The 18,603-nt window shown below is 36.7% G+C and overlaps 1 protein-coding gene across 1 annotated transcript in view; it reads right to left on the bottom strand.

The window, feature by feature from the left end:
* The window catches only part of ABHD8 (abhydrolase domain containing 8), a 38,096-nt gene extending 21,997 nt beyond the window's left edge, over positions 1 to 16,099 (bottom strand). The window contains exon 1 of the mRNA XM_053700703.1: positions 15,871 to 16,099. The gene's annotated coding sequence lies outside the window, so the exon portion shown is untranslated. The remainder of the gene's footprint in view (positions 1 to 15,870) is intronic.
* Positions 16,100 to 18,603: the final 2,504 nt, after the last annotated feature.

Here is an 18,603-nt window from a genome sequence, read left to right as displayed (position 1 = left end):
GCATCAATGCACTAACGAGAGCTAGCTGCTGAATTGTGGCTGCACCTATATGCCTCTTGTCACTGACTCGCCCAATGTGCTCAGCTAGCTCCCCGTAGTGAATTGCTGCTCCTTCAAAAAAAAAAAAAGATACCAAGAAAATGAAGCAAATTTGATAACAGAAGTAATATGTAAAGTTGTCTAAAATTGTAGTCTCTGTCTGAATAATGAAAGAAAAAAATCTTGTTTTACCTAACTACAGTCATGGGTCTATCAACCTCTTTAGAATCACCTATAGCACAGAATGTGTGTTTATTTAGTGAAGCACAAGTATTAGTACATTGTCCCTACATTTTCCTCTAGAGAATACAGTTATAAAATACATACATAGGCCAGCAAGCTGTCTGGTATTCCTCAATAACATAGGTTCACTGTGCACAAGCCAAAGTACTACCTGTAAAATATATTTCTACAGTTATATCTATTTTCTCTCCTATTTCATTTATCTTCCATTTTCCCCCACACATTTCTGATAATTATTTCCTGCAGCTGAACAAAAAACGCATTGCTCAGAGATGCATAAATAGAAACAAATTGATTAACACAAGTAAAAAGCCAAATGTTTTAAGCAGCCTGATTGTATTAAGCAGATCTGTCTAGTGGAACCTGTCAGTAAGTCAGTGTGCATGTGGTCAGCTGGATGCCTGTGTTTCTGTGGGGCAGAGCAGTCAGACCATTACTCAGCCATTTACCAGTTACAGAACTGCAGTGTTTTCCTTCCAAGGTAATAGCATTTAGCTGACAAGGCGATCTGTTTAGCATCTCTCTTTGGTGGATCCCTTGCACTGAAACAATTGTAAACCACAGTGTTCACCCCCAGTCTGATACTGCACTTATTTATTATTGATGGTCTATAATATGGTTATATAGCCGACAATAATGCTTCACAATACAGCAACTAAATAATTATGAGTTGCATTTTACCAATCTTGGGCGCGATCCGATATCGATCGCAGTTTGCGGCGCAAGCGAGGGAACCGGCGTCGCCCGCAGTTTCAGCTCGCAACTCGAGCCATCCCATATAGGTCGCCGTCAGATGCTAACGTGCCGTAAGTCTCACAAACCAGCGATGTCCAGAAATCTGCGTAAGTACAAATTTCTGGCGTCGCCAGTGACTTGCGCCACGTTAGAATCTGCCGGCGCCTATAAAACCTGACTAAAGTCTAAAACACCAGCACTGTCTAACACGCCTCCCTAACATAGCCCGCACTGTCTAACACGCCTCCCTAACATAGCCCGCACTGTCTAACCCTCTATCCGCTATCCCCCCTCACTAGCCTAACAATAAAAAAGCTATTAACCCCTAAACCGCCGCTCCCGTACCCCGCCGCAACCTAATAAAATTATTAACCCCTAAACCGCCGCTCCTTTACCCCGCCGCAACCTAATAAAATTATTAACCCCTAAACCGCCGCTCCTTTACCCCGCCGCAACCTAATAAAATTATTAACCCCTAAACCGCCGCTCCTTTACCCCGCCGCAACCTAATAAAATTATTAACCCCTAAACCGCCGCTCCCGTACCCCGCCGCCAGCTATATTATATCTATAACCCCCTAAAGTGAGCCCCTAACACCGCCGCCATCTATATTAAAATGATTAACCCCTAATTTAATCTACCTACCCCGCCGCCAGCTATATTATCTATATTAACCCTAAGTATATTATAGTTAATATAGGTATTACATTATATATATTAACTATATTAACCCTAATTATATTAGGGTTAATATAGTTAATATAGTTACTATAGTATTTATATTAACTATATTAACTCTATCTAACCCTAACACCCCTAACTAAATTTATATTAAATTAATCTAATTAATTTATAAACTAAAATATTCCTATTTAAATCTAAATACTTACCTATAAAATAAACCCTAAGATAGCTACAATATAATTAATAATTACATTATAGCTATGTTAGGGTTAATATTTATTTTACAGGTAAATAGTTAATTATTTTAACTAGGTATAATAGATATTAAATAGTTATTAACTATTTAATATCTACCTAGTTAAAATAATTACCCAATTACCTGTAAAATAAATCCTAACCTAAGTTACAAATACACCTACACTATCAATAAATTTAATAAACTACAAACATCTATCTAAAAATACAATTAAATTAACTAAACTAAATTACAAAAAAAAAACAAACACTAAATTACAAAAAATAAAAAAAAGATTACAAGATTTTTAAGCTAATTACACCTATTCTAAGCCCCCTAATAAAATAATAAACCCCCAAAATAACAAAAATTCCCTGCCCTATTCTAAATTAAACAAATTTCAAAGCTCTTTACCTTACCAGCCCTTAAAAGGGCCTTTTGTGGGGCATGCCCCAAATAATTCAGCTCTTTTGCATTCAACAAATACAATCCCCCCCCCCCATTACAACCCACCACCCACATACCCCTATTCTAAACCCACCCAAACCCCCCTTAAAAAATCCTAACACTACCCCCCTGAAGATCTCCCTACCTTGTCTTCACCACACCGGGCCGAACTCCTGATCCGATCCGGGCGATGTCGTCCTCCAAGCGGCAAAGAAGAAATCTTCCTCCGGCGATGTCATCCTCCAAGCGGCAAAGAAGAATTCTTCCTCCGGCGACGTCTTCCTCCAAGCGGCAGCAAAGTCTTCATTCTTCCGGCGGCATCTTCAATCTTCTTTCTTCGCTCCGCCGCCGCGGAGCATCCATCCCGGCCGACTGCTAAACTTGGAATGAGGTACCTTTAAATGACGTCATCCAAGATGGCGTCCGCCGAATTCCGATTGGCTGATAGGATTCTATCAGCCAATCGGAATTAAGTTAAAAAAATCTGATTGGCTGATTGAATCAGCCAATCAGATTCAAGTTCAATCCGATTGGCTGATCCAATCAGCCAATCAGATTGAGCTCGCATTCTATTGGCTGATCGGAACAGCCAATAGAATGCGAGCTCAATCTGATTGGCTGATTGGATCAGCCAATCGGATTGAACTTGAATCTGATTGGCTGATTCAATCAGCCAATCAGATTTTTTTAACTTAATTCCGATTGGCTGATAGAATCCTATCAGCCAATCGGAATTCGGCGGACGCCATCTTGGATGACGTCATTTAAAGGTACCTCATTCCAAGTTTAGCAGTCGGCCGGGATGGATGCTCCGCGGCGGCGGAGCGAAGAAAGAAGATTGAAGATGCCGCCGGAAGAATGAAGACTTTGCTGCCGCTTGGAGGAAGACGTCGCCGGAGGAAGAATTCTTCTTTGCCGCTTGGAGGATGACATCGCCGGAGGAAGAATTCTTCTTTGCCGCTTGGAGGACCACATCGCCCGGATCGGATCAGGAGTTCGGCCCGGTGTGGTGAAGACAAGGTAGGGAGATCTTCAGGGGGGTAGTGTTAGGCTTTTTTAAGGGGGGTTTGGGTGGGTTTAGAATAGGGGTATGTGGGTGGTGGGTTGTAATGGGGGGGGGGGATTGTATTTGTTGAATGCAAAAGAGCTGAATTCTTTGGGGCATGCCCCACAAAAGGCCCTTTTAAGGGCTGGTAAGGTAAAGAGCTTTGAAATATGTTTAATTTAGAATAGGGCAGGGAATTTTTTTTATTTTGGGGGTTTATTATTTTATTAGGGGGCTTAGAATAGGTGTAATTAGCTTAAAAATCTTGTAATCTTTTTTTTATTTTTTGTAATTTAGTGTTTGTTTGTTTTTGTAATTTAGTTTAGTTAATTTAATTGTATTTTTAGATAGATGTTTGTACTTTATTTAATTTATTGATAGTGTAGGTGTATTTATAACTTAGGTTAGGATTTATTTTACAGGTAATTGGGTAATTATTTTAACTAGGTAGATATTAAATAGTTAATAACTATTTAATATCTATTATACCTAGTTAAAATAATTAACAATTTACCTGTAAAATAAATATTAACCCTAACATAGCTACAATGTAATTATTAATTATATTGTAGCTATCTTAGGGTTTATTTTATAGGTAAGTATTTAGATTTAAATAGGAATATTTTAGTTTATAAATTAATTAGATTAATTTAATATAAATATAGTTAGGGGTGTTAGTGTTAGATAGAGTTAATATAGTTAATATAAATACTATAGTAACTATATTAACCCTAATATAATTAGGGTTAATATAGTTAATATATATAATGTAATAACTATATTAACTATAATATACTTAGGGTTAATATAGATAATATAGCTGGCGGCGGGGTAGGTAGATTAAATTAGGGGTTAATCATTTTAATAGAGATGGCGGCGGTGTAAGGGGCTTACATTAGGGGTTAATAATATTAATATAGCTGGCGGCGGTATAGGGGGATTAGATTAGGGGTTAATAATTTTTATATAGGTGGCGGCGGTGTAAGGGGTCAGATTAGGGGATAGATAAGGTAGATGGCGGCGGTTTTAGAGGCTCACAGTAGGGGGTTAGTTTATGTAGATGGCGGCGGGGTCCGGGAGCGGCGGTTTAGGGGGGTAATAACTTTATTAGGGATTTCGGGGGGGGGGGGGGGATCGCGGTTGACAGGTAGATAGACATTGCGCATGCGTTAGGTTTATTTTAGCAGATCGCGGTTGACAGGGAGATAGACATTGCGCATGCGTTAGGTGTTAGGTTTATTTTCTAGTTAGTTTAGGGAGTTACGGGGATCCAATAGTCAGCGTAAGGCTTCTTACGGCTGCTTTTTGTGGCGAGGTGAAAATGGAGTAAGTTTTCTCCATTTTCGCCACGTAAGTCCTTACGCTGCATATTGGATACCAAACTGCGCGGGTTTGGTATACCTGCCTATGGCCCAAAAAACTGCGGGCGACGGCAGAAATATACGCGCGTAACTTCTAGCTTACGCCGTATATAGGATACCAAATCCGCGCAATTATTGGCGTCGCCGGCTTTTGCGGGCGACGATTTTTATCGGATCGACCCCCTTATATATAAAGTGATAGCTCTAGATATACAAGTACGCACACATAATTATGTTTCACAAAACACCAGGAAAAGGTGATTAATAGATAGAAAGATAGACAGACAGATATACAGGTATATGGATAGATGATAGATAGATAAATAAATAGATAGATAGATGAAAATGGGTAAATGGTTTGAAAAAATATTTCATGCTATTAACCTTTTTTCTTATGCAGACTTCTAGATATACTTTAAGACATCTCATTTCCATTAGTGGCCTCTCAGTACCAACCTTTAGAAGCAGCATTCAGCCACACTGCTGCAGAGCATATAAGCAAGCAATATTGTTTAAAGAAATCTAAAAGTAATTTTAATATATGCTGCTTAGTTTATATCAGAATTTAAGTAATAACCTACATGCCAATTAAATGTGTTAAAAACAAGGCCGGCTCAACCATAGGACCAAGTGGATCCAATGGACCCAGGAAGCACTTGACAAAGGGCAGAACATCACTGGCTGAGTCAGTCACTGTCAGACCCAGACCACTCCTGTCCTCCTTCGGAAAAGATGCAGGCTCCCAGCAGCATAAACACAACCACAGAACCGGTCAGGGGCGACATTCAAGATGGGACAAGTGCATCTTTTCCGTAACTTCCTTCCCACTTATTGCACAGTGGTGCATAAGCATTGGTTGCATACATGCAGGTAGGCTTAGTAAGGCCAGAGGCCAGGCTATTAGGTTGATATGCTTATCAGTAATGTAACAATGGGGGGGGGGCGTCATATCATTCTCAGACCCAGGCAGCATATTATCTTAAGCCACTCTGGTTAAAACCATTTAAAACTGTCACTTTATTGCTTATTTGCATAAACTGCTTTTGGTTATCCTTAATTGTGGCCAATCAGGGTTTGTTGTAAATAAGTTTGTCAACTACTCTAAACAATCACTGTGTATAATGTAGATGGTTTATGTACGTTCTGCCATTCTGGAGAAAGCTAGGTTACATAATGTGTCATTCAGCCTTTTTGAAGAGCACTGGAGAAGCACAGTTTTCACACAAAAACAAGGTATTTTACAGCAAATGCAAGCAAATTAAGTATTGACTGTATATTGCAACATTTGTTTTTTGTTCTTACAATCCCGTGTTTTAGGACTCTTCAAAGTTATATTTTTACCACCAGGATCCATAGATAGGACACACAGTAGTGCTAGTCTGTAAATTCATCAATAAAATGGCGCAGTTTGTATCAATATTTTACTAAATCCTTTGTTAAAAATAGATTAGGCATTAGATACCATTGCAAATAAATGTAAACATTTACAAATATGTTTTTTTGAGTGTTCATACATATTAATATCAGTATGTGGAGAGAACAATACAAATATATTTCTCTGAGGGTGAATAGATTAAAGGGACATAAATGTAAACTAATAAAATGTTCTTATATGTCAGAATTGTATTATTGGAAAACATGATTTTGAGCATTTATGTGTTTAATACCCACAGACTGGTTAAACAACAGTTAAAGGGACAGTAAAGTCAGAATTACATTTGTATGCTTCAGATAGAGCATGCGATTTTAAAGGGACACTAAAGTCAAAATTAAACTTTCATTATTCAGATAGAGCATGCGATTTTAAAATACTTTCCAATTTACTTCCATTAACAAAATGTGCACAGTCTTTTTATATTTAAAGTGAAAGTAAATCCTAGCGTTTTACAAACGCTAGGATTTACTATTGAAACAAATAAAGGGCACTTTCATTTGTGAAGTATAAGATACTTCATGTAGAAAGCTCCTTTATTTGATTCAAGCTCCTACAGCAGCCCACGGCTAAAAAATTGTTGGCTAAGAGGTGACATTTTCACCTCTTAGCCAATAGTCGTGCGGTAAGTCCAGCTTGGCGCCCATGGTAGCCAGATTTACCGCACGGCTATTGGCTAAGAGGTGAAAACATCACCTCTTAGCCAAAAAAAGTTTTTAGCCATGCGCTGCTGTAGGAGCTAAGAGCGTAGATCGATTGAATCAAATAAAGGAGCTTTCTACATGAAATATCTTATACTTCATGAATGAAAGTGCCCTTTATTTGTTTCAATAGTAAATCCTAGCATTTGTAAAACGCTATGATTTACTTTCACTTTAAACATTTTGAGTCACCAGCTCCTACTGAGCATGTGCAAGAATTCACAGAATAAACGTGTATGCATTTGTGAATGGCTGATGGCTGTCACATGGTATGTGTATGCATTTGCTGATGGCTGTCACATGGTACGTGTATGCATTTGTGATTGGCTAATGGCTGTCACATGGTACAGGAGGAGTGGAAATATACATAACTTTTAAAAGTGTCAGAAAAAAATCTACTACTCATTTGAAGTTCAGACTAAGTGCTATTGCATTGTCTTGTTATCTTGCATTTGTTGATTATGCAAATCTACTGTGTTGATTGGTCCTTTAAATATCTTTTCAATTGAGTTTTGTGATCTAATTTGCTTTGTTCTCTTTGTATCCTTTGTTTAAAAGCATCCCTAGGTAGGCTCAAGAGCAGAAATACACTACTGGGAGCTAGCTGGTGATTGGTGGCTGCACACACATATATATATATATATATATATATATATATATATATAGCACTAATCATTAGCTCACCCAATGTGTTCAGCTAGTTCCCAGAAGTCCATTGCTGCTCCTGACCCTACCTAGGTTTACTCTTCAACAAATACTACCAAAAGTAAAAAGTACATTTTAATTATGACATGTAATTTATTAGATCCCTGATATGTAATATGTTAGAACCCTGGCATATGTATTTTTCACAAGGATCTTATTTTACAGCAGCAATATAGCAATAGGGTGACCTGGTGGTGGCTATGCTCCACCTGCCTCATGTCTGGCCTCTTCAGCAGGACTTACAGTATACAGAATGTGTATGGTTTTGACTTTACAAGTATGGTGAAAAGGCAGTGTTAGACAAAAAAAACTAATTCACAGAAAAAAGTAGCCAACGGTTGAAAAAATGTGTGATAATAAATTAAGGCAAGACTCTGTTATTAGACCCTACTCAGGGGTCAAGTCGAGCGGGAACGCATGGGAACGAAGTTGAAGTTCCCTCAGGACAGAGAACAGAAACACTTCAGTAAACACTGCTGCAGCTGGTGGGAGGAGCTGGAGCACAGTCTGGTTAGAGGGATAGTGAGATCATCTAGTAATGGGCAGTAACACTTCCTACAATACACTAAATGTAAGACTGTCAGCGGTCCTGCTGTGAGATCACCCTGCAATGTGTGTAACACATGGTGCTTACATTTCTGTGTGGCTTGCTCTGGGGTTATTTGTGAATACGGTGACATCAGCAGCAAAGCAATAACAGCCACCTGCTTCCAGCCAGAGATAGAGGGAGGGAGAAGCCAGGGTACACCCCCTCCTTACGCTTCATTAAACTTGAGCTCCTGAACATCCAGGCTTCCGTAGGTTTGGATATCGGATACCTGCTTGCAAAGGTGATTGCGGAGTCATATTACGCCTCAACCTATCACCATCTTCAAACAGTTTGTCTGAGCGGGTGCCGCCATTTCTCGGAGAATAAGCCTGAAAGAGGAGTTCCATTCGTCACATCACCAACTCCGGTGTAAGTAAAAGTGTGGACCTTTTATTGTTGCCTCTTTTTGCCGTTTCATCGGTCCCTTGTCTCGTTCCAGCTGGACCAAAAATTCGATCCTGGGCTTCACAAGACCTATCATCTGACGACCATTGGACTCAAGCGACCATCTAGTCCTTTCACTAACTGTTTTTTACGAGTTGTTCTTTTTAGTAAACTGTTGCTTATTGCTTATTGTATACTACACATGTAATTGCGCCTGATCAGCGCATTTGTCACTTTGTATTTTTTTATATATGAGATAATCAATTTTTGTTATTTTGTTATTAAATATATGCAGAGCACTGCACATTTTTTTATTTGTGTCTTATCACATTTATTGTTTGCATTTTATTAAACACACGCATAGTATTGCACATTTTATATTTGTGCTTTTACACAGTTTTTGGTTTAATTTGTGTTTGCACATTATTTAAACTACACAGTTTTTTTATATTTATCACACTATTTTAAGCTGTATAGCGCCTATGATATTAGAATTTTTTGGTTCTTTCTAGATACCAATTTTTTCTTTTTCACTTGGGAGGAGCTGGAGCACAGTCTGGTTAGAGGGATAGTGAGATCCTCTAGTAATGGGCAGTAACACTTTCTACAATACACTAAATGCAAGCCTGTCAGCGGTCCTGCTGTGAGATCACCCTGCAATGTGTGTAACACATGGTGCTTACATTTCTGTGTGGCTTGCTCTGGGGTTATTTAGCTCCCCTCAGCAGAAAAAGGACTATTGCAGCTGAAGTGGGTGAGACTCTGTGACAGGCCCAAAGGCAATCATTTAACCCTTCATTAGATTTAATTTGCTTTTATTAACAAAAGTGTATAGATTATAAACATATACATACAGTGTGTATATATATACATACTATATATTTAAAAAAAATATTAATTGTGAGTGGGCGAAAGTCTTGGTGAGTTCCCACACTTTTTTTGTAGGACTTGACCCCTGACCCTACTGTGTGCTTTTGTTTTGTTAGGGATCCATATTTTTTCTGCCATTGGACCAATTTTTTTTGTAAATTTGATGACTTTATGTATATACAGTAGTTGAAAGTTAAAGGGATATGAAACCCAATTTTTTTATTTTAGGATTCAGATAGATCATGCAATTTTAAGCAACTTTCTAATTTACTCCTATTATCAATTTTTCTTCATTCTTTTATATTTTTACTATATCCTTGTAAGGAAGAAAAAGCGTACAAAGAGATCATATATTTTGGTTACACAATAGCGGTATTTCTGGTGAGGTGAGAAATGTTGAACAACAATGGTTGTCCTGGAAAAATTGGGAGAGTTGGCAATTATGTAAGGAGAAAACTCTGAGGGGCTGTGTAGTCATTATGGAAAGTATGACCTAGTTACTAGGCAGAACACAGCAGTGATTTTCTCAGGAGCTCCACAGAGTTTCACCTTTCCATGCTGAAGTAATCAATTAGGCATAGTCTGCACAGCATAGAACAAAAATCAATAAACCACTGCAGAGCAGGATAACATAACACAGCATCTAGCTACTTGCAGATTATGATAAAGTGCCCATTTTATTTTAATGGTTATTTTCAATTTACCATATCTCAAATGGAGAAAGTTTTTGTAGCAATCTGCTAAAGAAGATAGAGCAATATGTTTCTCTGAGGCCGTGCACAGCATGGGTAATATTTGTAAACAATCCTAAGCTCTGGCTACTTCTCAAAGGCTATAATGTCCATTGGTTATTATATTTTGCAGCTATTAACAATAATATTGTAGCTAAAGTGGTAGTTTGTGATAGTGAACTATTTAAAGGGATAAGAAACCCAAACATTTTCTTTTGGGATTCAGACAGAGCAGACCATTTTTAAAAAAAATTCAAATTTACTTCTATTATAAAATTTGCTTTGTTCCCATGATATTCTTTGTTGAAGAATGCATAGGTAGGTATCTAGAGCACTGCATTGCAGGAAATAGTGGTCTTGCAAATGAATAACATTCTTGCAAAACTGCTGCCATATAGTGCTCTAGAAATGGGCAAGCTCCTAAGCATACACCCCTGATTTTCAACAAAAGACACCAAAAGAATGAAGAAAAATTGATAATAAAAGTAAATTAGAAATGTGTTTAAAAGCACATAATCTATCTGAATCATTAAAGAAACATTTGGGGTTTAATATCCCTTTAATGGTTATCCCTCTTACATCTTCAAGTAGTTTTCTCTCATTTTTATTTATCTTGCAATTCTCACCCAAGTTTATTGTAAAGGGACATTGTGCTCCAAATCTTTTCTTTGTTCTGCCGAAAAGAGGCTTTTTTTTATGTGTCTTAGATACTGTTTATTTTTTTATTTATTGTTTAAATGGCATTTCTGTGCTGAATAAACCAACGTTTTCTACTTATGCTTGTTGAGGTGCATCCCTCTTCCCAATAGAACTTTTTTGGGGATAATTGATATCAATGGTGGACAATCTATGCCTCTTTCTAAAAAAAAAAAGTCAAAGTACAGCACAGTCAAGACTGCAAACAATCATCAAGTTAGGAATATTATACTAACCAGTCTTCTTGCAGATTGTAGTAAAACGTCATTAAATCACTACATAGATTAGAATAAAAAAAGAATCTATAGAATATTGAAGAATCACCCAGTAACATATTATATTATAGTAAACAATCATACAGTCCTTCTCCTGGTAAAAGCTCATCCAATCAGTCTCCAGATAATGGGAAAGATTATCTGCTCTAGCTATAGACTTTAACTCACTGTCCAATATGGCTATTATAAAACAGAAGCTAGCAATGTTGCACATTATGATGATGAGTAAATGTTTTATATACCACTCACCTCAGTATATATAACATGATGGATAGCTCTAAAACACTGGTTTTCAAACCTGTCCTCAGACCTCCCTAACAGGCCAGATTTTGAGGATATCTGAACTAAAGCACAGGTGAAATAATCAGCTGATTAGTAAATATGGTTATTTTACCTGCTCCCAAGGTAATCCTGAAAACCTGGCCTGTTAGGGAGGCCTGAGGACAGGTTTAAAAACCAATACTCTTAAACCATAAGCAACTAATGTGCAAGTTATTGCCATGTTTCTATTGCATTCATCAAGCAGGTTTTGAATTAGTGATATGCACCCCCATCAATTGTGATTGCACCCCCAAACCTCAAAGGTGCCAACTATTTTAAATTTGTAAGGTAGTGACTTTTATTCCTGTCTAATGCTCTAGGCAACCTTCTAGTAACCACAGAGCATGACAAAGCATCACTTAAAGGGACAGTCAACACCATAATTGTTATTGTTTAAAAAGATACATAACGCCTTTACTACCCAATCTCCAGCTTTGCACAACCAACATTGTTATATTAATATATATATATATCATATAACATTTAAACCTCTCAATTTCTGCCTGTTTCTAAGTCAATACAGACAGCCTCTTATCACATGATTTTTTATTAGCTTTTCACAAGAGACTGCTAATTCATGTGAGCCATATAGATAACATTGTGCTCACTCCCGTGGAGTTGTGGCTGTTAAAGCACTAATTGCCTAAAATGCAAGTCAATAAATAAATAAAAAGTCATGTGATCAGGGGGCTGTCAAAAGATGCTATGATACAAGGTTATCACAGAGGTAAAAAGTATATTCATATAACCATGTTTTCTGTGCAAAACTGGGGAATGGGTAATAAAGAAGTTATCTATCTTTTTAAACAATACAAATTTTGGAGTCGACTGTCCTTTTAATTAGCTACATTGCTTAAAAACTCCTTACACTATACAGGCTATAAAACGGCATCCAGTCTATAAGCATAGAAGAACTGAGCTACTTTGCCAGCTGGGAAGTTGATGATTCGTACAGAACGTTTTCTATGGCACTGAGCTGCAGAACACGTTTGCTTGGGTCACATCCTCTCCGATAAGTAGGTCAAAGCTGAACATACAGAATTGTGTGTATATGAATCATCACACCCAGTGATATTTTACATCTCTGTGAGTTCAAAAGTGCAGTGTTGTGTATGAATATAGCAGCTTAAATACTTACTTATAGCAAGTGCTTACTGTGCTGTTATAGTCTGACCAAACAATACTCTGCGCATAAGCCAAGGAAAATAAGGTTGAGGAGGAAAACTGGAAATGGCAGTTCAAAATCAAAACAATGTAGCAGTACTGTCTTCCTTTGTTTACTAACTGAGCAGAAAGTTAATTTGCACAATGTATGCATACCATTGTTATTTATTAATGTATTTAAAGGGACAGTGAGCTGTAACATTGTTTTATCCATAATGTGTTTCAAATGGCTTGTTATCCCAGCTGCACTGTATATAACATGTAAGGGAAGTTGATCATTTAGGTTTATTTTTGTATATACAATAGCTGTTTATGCTAATTTAAATCACAGCCCAATATAATAGGCTAATCATTATTTTATCTTTTACAAAGGTACCTTTATCATATATTTTATTGTATACACAAAGACCAATACTTAGAGAGAATAATTGAACATTAAAGGGCCATAATACCCAAATGTTTAAACACTTGAAAGTGATGCAGTATGGCTGTAAAAAGCTGACTAGAAAATATCACCTGAACATCTCTATGTAAAAAAGAAAGATATTTTACCTCAAAAGTTTCTCAGTAGCCACATCCCATTGTGAAGGACTTCTAAGCAGCAAATCAGTATGTCTGTCCCGGGACAGCCGAAGGGATGAGCCTCGTACACTCTCATGTTATTTCCCTATTCAGTGTAAGGAAGTTTACAATGAAATCTCATGAGAGTTAAGTCAAATCTAATGAGATCACAGTAAAAAGAGTTCATGACCTCAGCACTGCTGATGCTGATTGGCTGCAGTTCATTTCTTTATTTTTTTATTTATTTTTACCTGCAGCTGGGAGCAGCTGAAGTATAACTTTTTACACAGAACTTACTCTGCTGAGCTGAGGAAATTGTGAGGTAAAATATAAGTGTGATTTCTTCTACATCTTCTTGTTTACATAGCTTTTCTATAATCAGTACAGTTGTGCTGACATTTTTAATATAGGTGGCAGCTGCAACAGGAAAAAACAGATATTTCAAATGGCAAAATAAAGGTAAATAATCTTAAATAATCCAGCCAGTAGACTGTATTGTTGGGAAACACATTAAATGTGAGGGGGGGGGGGTCACAGTACACTGCCCTTTAAGATACATTTTATATTGACTTCTTGCACATATAGTAATTTCCTGAACTTACAGATAATGTAGGAATTTAGGTAAAACTATGTATGACCAGAAGTATTCAGAGGAGCCAACTGATTCAAGTTCAGAAAGTGGAGACTTCATAGCTCACTTTGCAAGTCTCTAGTAATTTATTTACAATGAGCTAATTCAATCAGTGGGTGGTGGTTCTAGGGGTTGTTATGCATCCCCATTTATTACTGTAACAGTCTTGGAGTGGCCAGCTTTCCTTGTAGGATAGTACTGTTTTAACATGTCCAGTCCTGTACTCCCTACAATGTTGATATGTAGCTTTAAAGGGACATGAAACACACATTTTTTTCTTTTATGATTTAGAAAGAGAATGCATTTTTAAACATATTTCTAATTTACTTCTATTATCTCATTTGTTTTATTCTCTTGATATTCTTAGCTGAAAAGCATATCTAGATATGCTCAGAAGCTGCTGATTGGTTGCTGCACATGTAAGCCTCATGTGATTGGCTCACGCATGTGCATTTATTTTTCTTCAAATAAGGATATCTAAAAAATGAAGCAAAATAAATAATAGAAGTAAATTGTAATGTTGTTTAAATTTGTATGTTCTAACTGAATCATGAAAGAAAGATTTTGGGTTTAGTGACCCTTTAAGGTCAATGTTTTGCAATCAAAATGTTGTGGACCTAAATTATGTTCCACAGTTAGTTTGAGGAAGTATGTTGTGAAACCTCTTGTAAGTGCAGATGGTGAGGATATATTCTGAACCCTACAGTAAGGTTACATGTTGATGAGATACTTTAAACAGTTGGACTAATCTTTAGTCCAGGAATAATTATACAGTGTAGAGATACTCTGTAAGACTTGAAGAACCATAAAATGCAGTGAAATACTCTGCCAAAGTTAAAGGGACAGTCTAGTCAAAATTAAACTTTCATGATTCAGATAGGGCATGCAATTTAAAAACAACTTTCCAATTTACTTTTATCATCAAATTTGCTTTGTTCTCTTGGTATTCTTTGTTTAAAGCTAAACCTAAGTAGGTTTGTATGCTAATATCTAAGCCTATGAAGGCCACCTCTTATTTCAGTGCATTTTGAAATAAATATAACATTATAAATAAACATTGTGCTCACTTCCGTCAAATTATTTATGAATCAGCACTGATTGCCTGAAATGCAAATCTGTCAAAAGAACTGAAATAAAGGGGCAGTCTGCAGAGGTTTAGATACAATGTAATCACAGGTGTAAAAAGTATATTAATATAACGTTGTTGGTTATGCAAAGCTTGGGAAAGGGTAATAAAGGGATTACCTATATTTTTAAACAATAACAATTCTGGAGTAGACTTTCCCTTTTCTGCAGACCTAAAGTTAGGATAGACAGGAAGGAGTATGAGCAGGCTTAAACCAAGTATACACAGTGGATATAATCTACAAGCAAGGATTAAAGAAATATATAGCATGTACAGTGAGATGTTCTGCAGACCGCTAACATACCAATTTATAAAATAAAAGTCTATGATAATGTCAAATTAAAGTAAAAGTTAAAGTAACACATTATCATTAAAGAGTTAATAAATGTTCTGCAGGCTTTATTGGCAAGATAATGATTTGGAGTTCCTTGATAGGCAAGAAAAACATTCTGCAGATCTCCATCTGGAAAACAGCAAAGTGATGGTTTGACAGTTGCCTTACACAGAAACATGAGCATCCAGCTGGTAGAGAAAGAGGGCTGGCAGACAGAAATAGATAGACGGATAGATATTAACTTGTTAAGCATTAATATTGATTTAAAACTCATGGTATTTCAATTTGCAAATTAGAAGCAGATGCCCTAATGCATATCATTTTACATACCCACTTGGCATACAGACATCATACTGCAATAGATTTCTTTAAAACTAAACTTGAATTAGATCGATAGATAGATAGATAGATAGATAGATAGATTCTACTATTCATGCTTTTCTAAACATTGCAAGATCTTATATTATGGATATATACAGCATTCACCTGAATCATATTTTCTGCATATTATTTTCACAAATAAATGAAATCCATAACAAAGAAAACAATGTGACAGCTTACCTCATTTATTTGCAAGAAGATTCAGAATTTGTGTTCAAAGGGGTGATTTGTTTGTAGACTAGGATCTGGGTAGCTAATGGATAAAGAGAGAAAATCCTGCAGTGCCAATCTGCTGCTGAGGCTAAATCTCCTTTCCTGCACCCAGTCTCCTGCTCTATGCTACGGCATGGAAAACTGAATGGGATGGTGTGTTTTCTACAGCTAGGTTACCTACATGTTATTATCCATCTCTGTCACCCAGCATCCCCCTCTACAGACCTGAGGATTTTCCTGCCCCTTACATGCTGTTGCCATACAGAATCCCATGTGATCCCTCCCCGAAGGTGTATACAGAGAAGCATACACACAATGCAGCTCCTATCACTGTGCATTGCAGACAGCTTACACTGGCCAATGGTGTGCTGTGCCTGGAGAGGCATCCCCCTCCCTGGGCATCCGTGCTGTGTCCTGTCACCTCTATAGGATGTGACAGCACATCTCTGTTACTAGGAAGACAGATTTATAGGATCACTTACCGGAAACTGGCAAAGAAATGCTGTACTTACATTATGCTAAATGTTCATGTTAGTATTTTTACCTTCCTGCACCTGCAATAATTATGACTTCTGAGCTTAAAGGGACATGAAACCCAATGTTTTTCTTTCATGATTTAGAAAGAGCATGCAATTTTAAACAACATTCTAATTTATCTAATTTGTTTTATTCTCTTGATATTCTTTGCTGAAAAGCATATTTAGATAGGCCCAGTACCTGCTGATTGGTTCCTGCACATAGAAGCCTGGGGTGATTGGCTCACCCATGTGCAGTACTTTTTCATCAACTAAGAATATCTAAAAAATGAAGCCAAATAAATAATAGAAGTAAATTGTAATGTTGTTTAAATTTCTATTCTCTATCTGAATAATGAAAGAAAATTTTAGGGTTTAGTGTCCCTTTAAAAAAAAAAAACATATCCAACTGCGTCTTTATTTTTAGAGTTTATTTATTACAGGTGAAGTCGTAAGAGAGCTTCAACTGAAAAACAAGTACAGGAGTGCTGCAGCTGAATATATACAGCCCATAGTCAGAACGTAGCTTTTGTTTATCCAAAGCAGTTTTCAATTATTATATTATTGTAATCAGATAGTCTTTGTTGTGGTGGTGCTACTGTTCCTGCTGAATTCCTAAAGTGTTGCATGTGTGTGTATCTCTCTCTCTCTCTCTCTCTCTCTCTCTCTCTCTCTCTATATATATATATATATATATATATATATATATATATATATATATATATATATATATATATATATATATATATATATATATAAATATAAAGAGGGAAAAAGTACCCTTATTAGTCCAGCAACAAACTATGTATTGAACAATATATGCTAGTCTCAGGATAAAGTTGAGGTCAAAATGACAAAATAATAAAACACTCTCTCTGAAATGCGTGAATTAATTTGTTTTTATATATGCAAATAAGCAACATAATGTAATATTAACATTTCCCCCAATTGCATGAGCTATAAATCACAACCTAAGTTGTTAAGGAGAGTTCTTAGGTTAGTCCGTTAGTATTCCGGTACACTTAGAAATTGTAAAACACAATAGCACTCCTGGGCATATTTATAATCCAAAAGATGTGGATAAACGTTAATGCAGGTTCTGCACCAAAATTAGCAACATACCCAATGCAAGATGACAACTTGTATCAATTTAGGCAGAATATCGTGTTAGCAAGTTCACAATGCCATTTTGTATCTGGATTTTCACGGCTTGTACAGCATAATACCACACGATAAACAAATACCTGTTCACTTGGTTGTTATGGTGCAATCAGAATACCTGCTCGTTCCATCCAGTGATACGATCTTCAGAACCGGAGTTGGACTTTAACAGATTCATTGCCCTTTATCCTTCTCCTCTGTCTTAGGCTCTTTAAGTGCATCCGCACGCCTTTTTCTTTTTCGGGGATAATCTTTCACTTGGGGGATCAGCTGTTCAGCGGTGCTCAGCTGGTACACCGCTCAAACATACAAACAAGCTACGCGCATTTCACCCGTGTTTCCTTCGGGCTTCTTCAGCTGTGCATGATTGGAAAATACACTCCATGATATTTAAACAGAATGCTCCGCCTTCAAAACCTTCTTTGAAATATATACAAGCCTCTTAGGTGAAATATTAAACATATAATACTCTTTACATTACTTTGCTATCTTATTATAATCACAATGTTTGAAACTACTCCATAAATTCATAGTTTGATCACACATTTCTCAATGAAAAACAAGGTATTCTTGTTCTCATAGCACAGAGTCAAAATTGGATCCTAATCCGTATATGATAATTCTGATTCCATAATTGTTGTAGAACTATAGAATAATTATTTCAGAATATATTCAGTGTGACTAAGATAGATACTTTTATTCATACTAGTTTTATTTGTGTTTGTGTTTCCGCCCCCCTCTCCTTGATTTGTGTTTTTGTGACCTAAAAAACTTTTCTGTTGGTCTCTATAGGATTTTTGTGATTTATTTTCCACTCCACTTGAAGTTTCTGATTCAGAGCCACTGGAGGCACTGTATGCATAATCATAGACCTTTTTATCCTGATAGTCCTGCCAATCTCTTTGATATTTCTTTTTCTTTCTAAATTTGATAGAGTCTTGAATTTTGCGTAGTTCAACTTTTGCTAAACCCATTAATCTCTCATATTTATCTTTACCTTTCCATAAACATAAAAGGGACATTA

This window comes from Bombina bombina, chromosome 2 (assembly GCF_027579735.1).
Source record: "Bombina bombina isolate aBomBom1 chromosome 2, aBomBom1.pri, whole genome shotgun sequence".
Classification (NCBI taxonomy): Eukaryota; Metazoa; Chordata; class Amphibia; order Anura; family Bombinatoridae; genus Bombina; species Bombina bombina.
The sequence above is the reverse complement of the archived record's forward strand: the minus strand, read 5'-3'. Positions and strand labels throughout refer to the sequence as shown.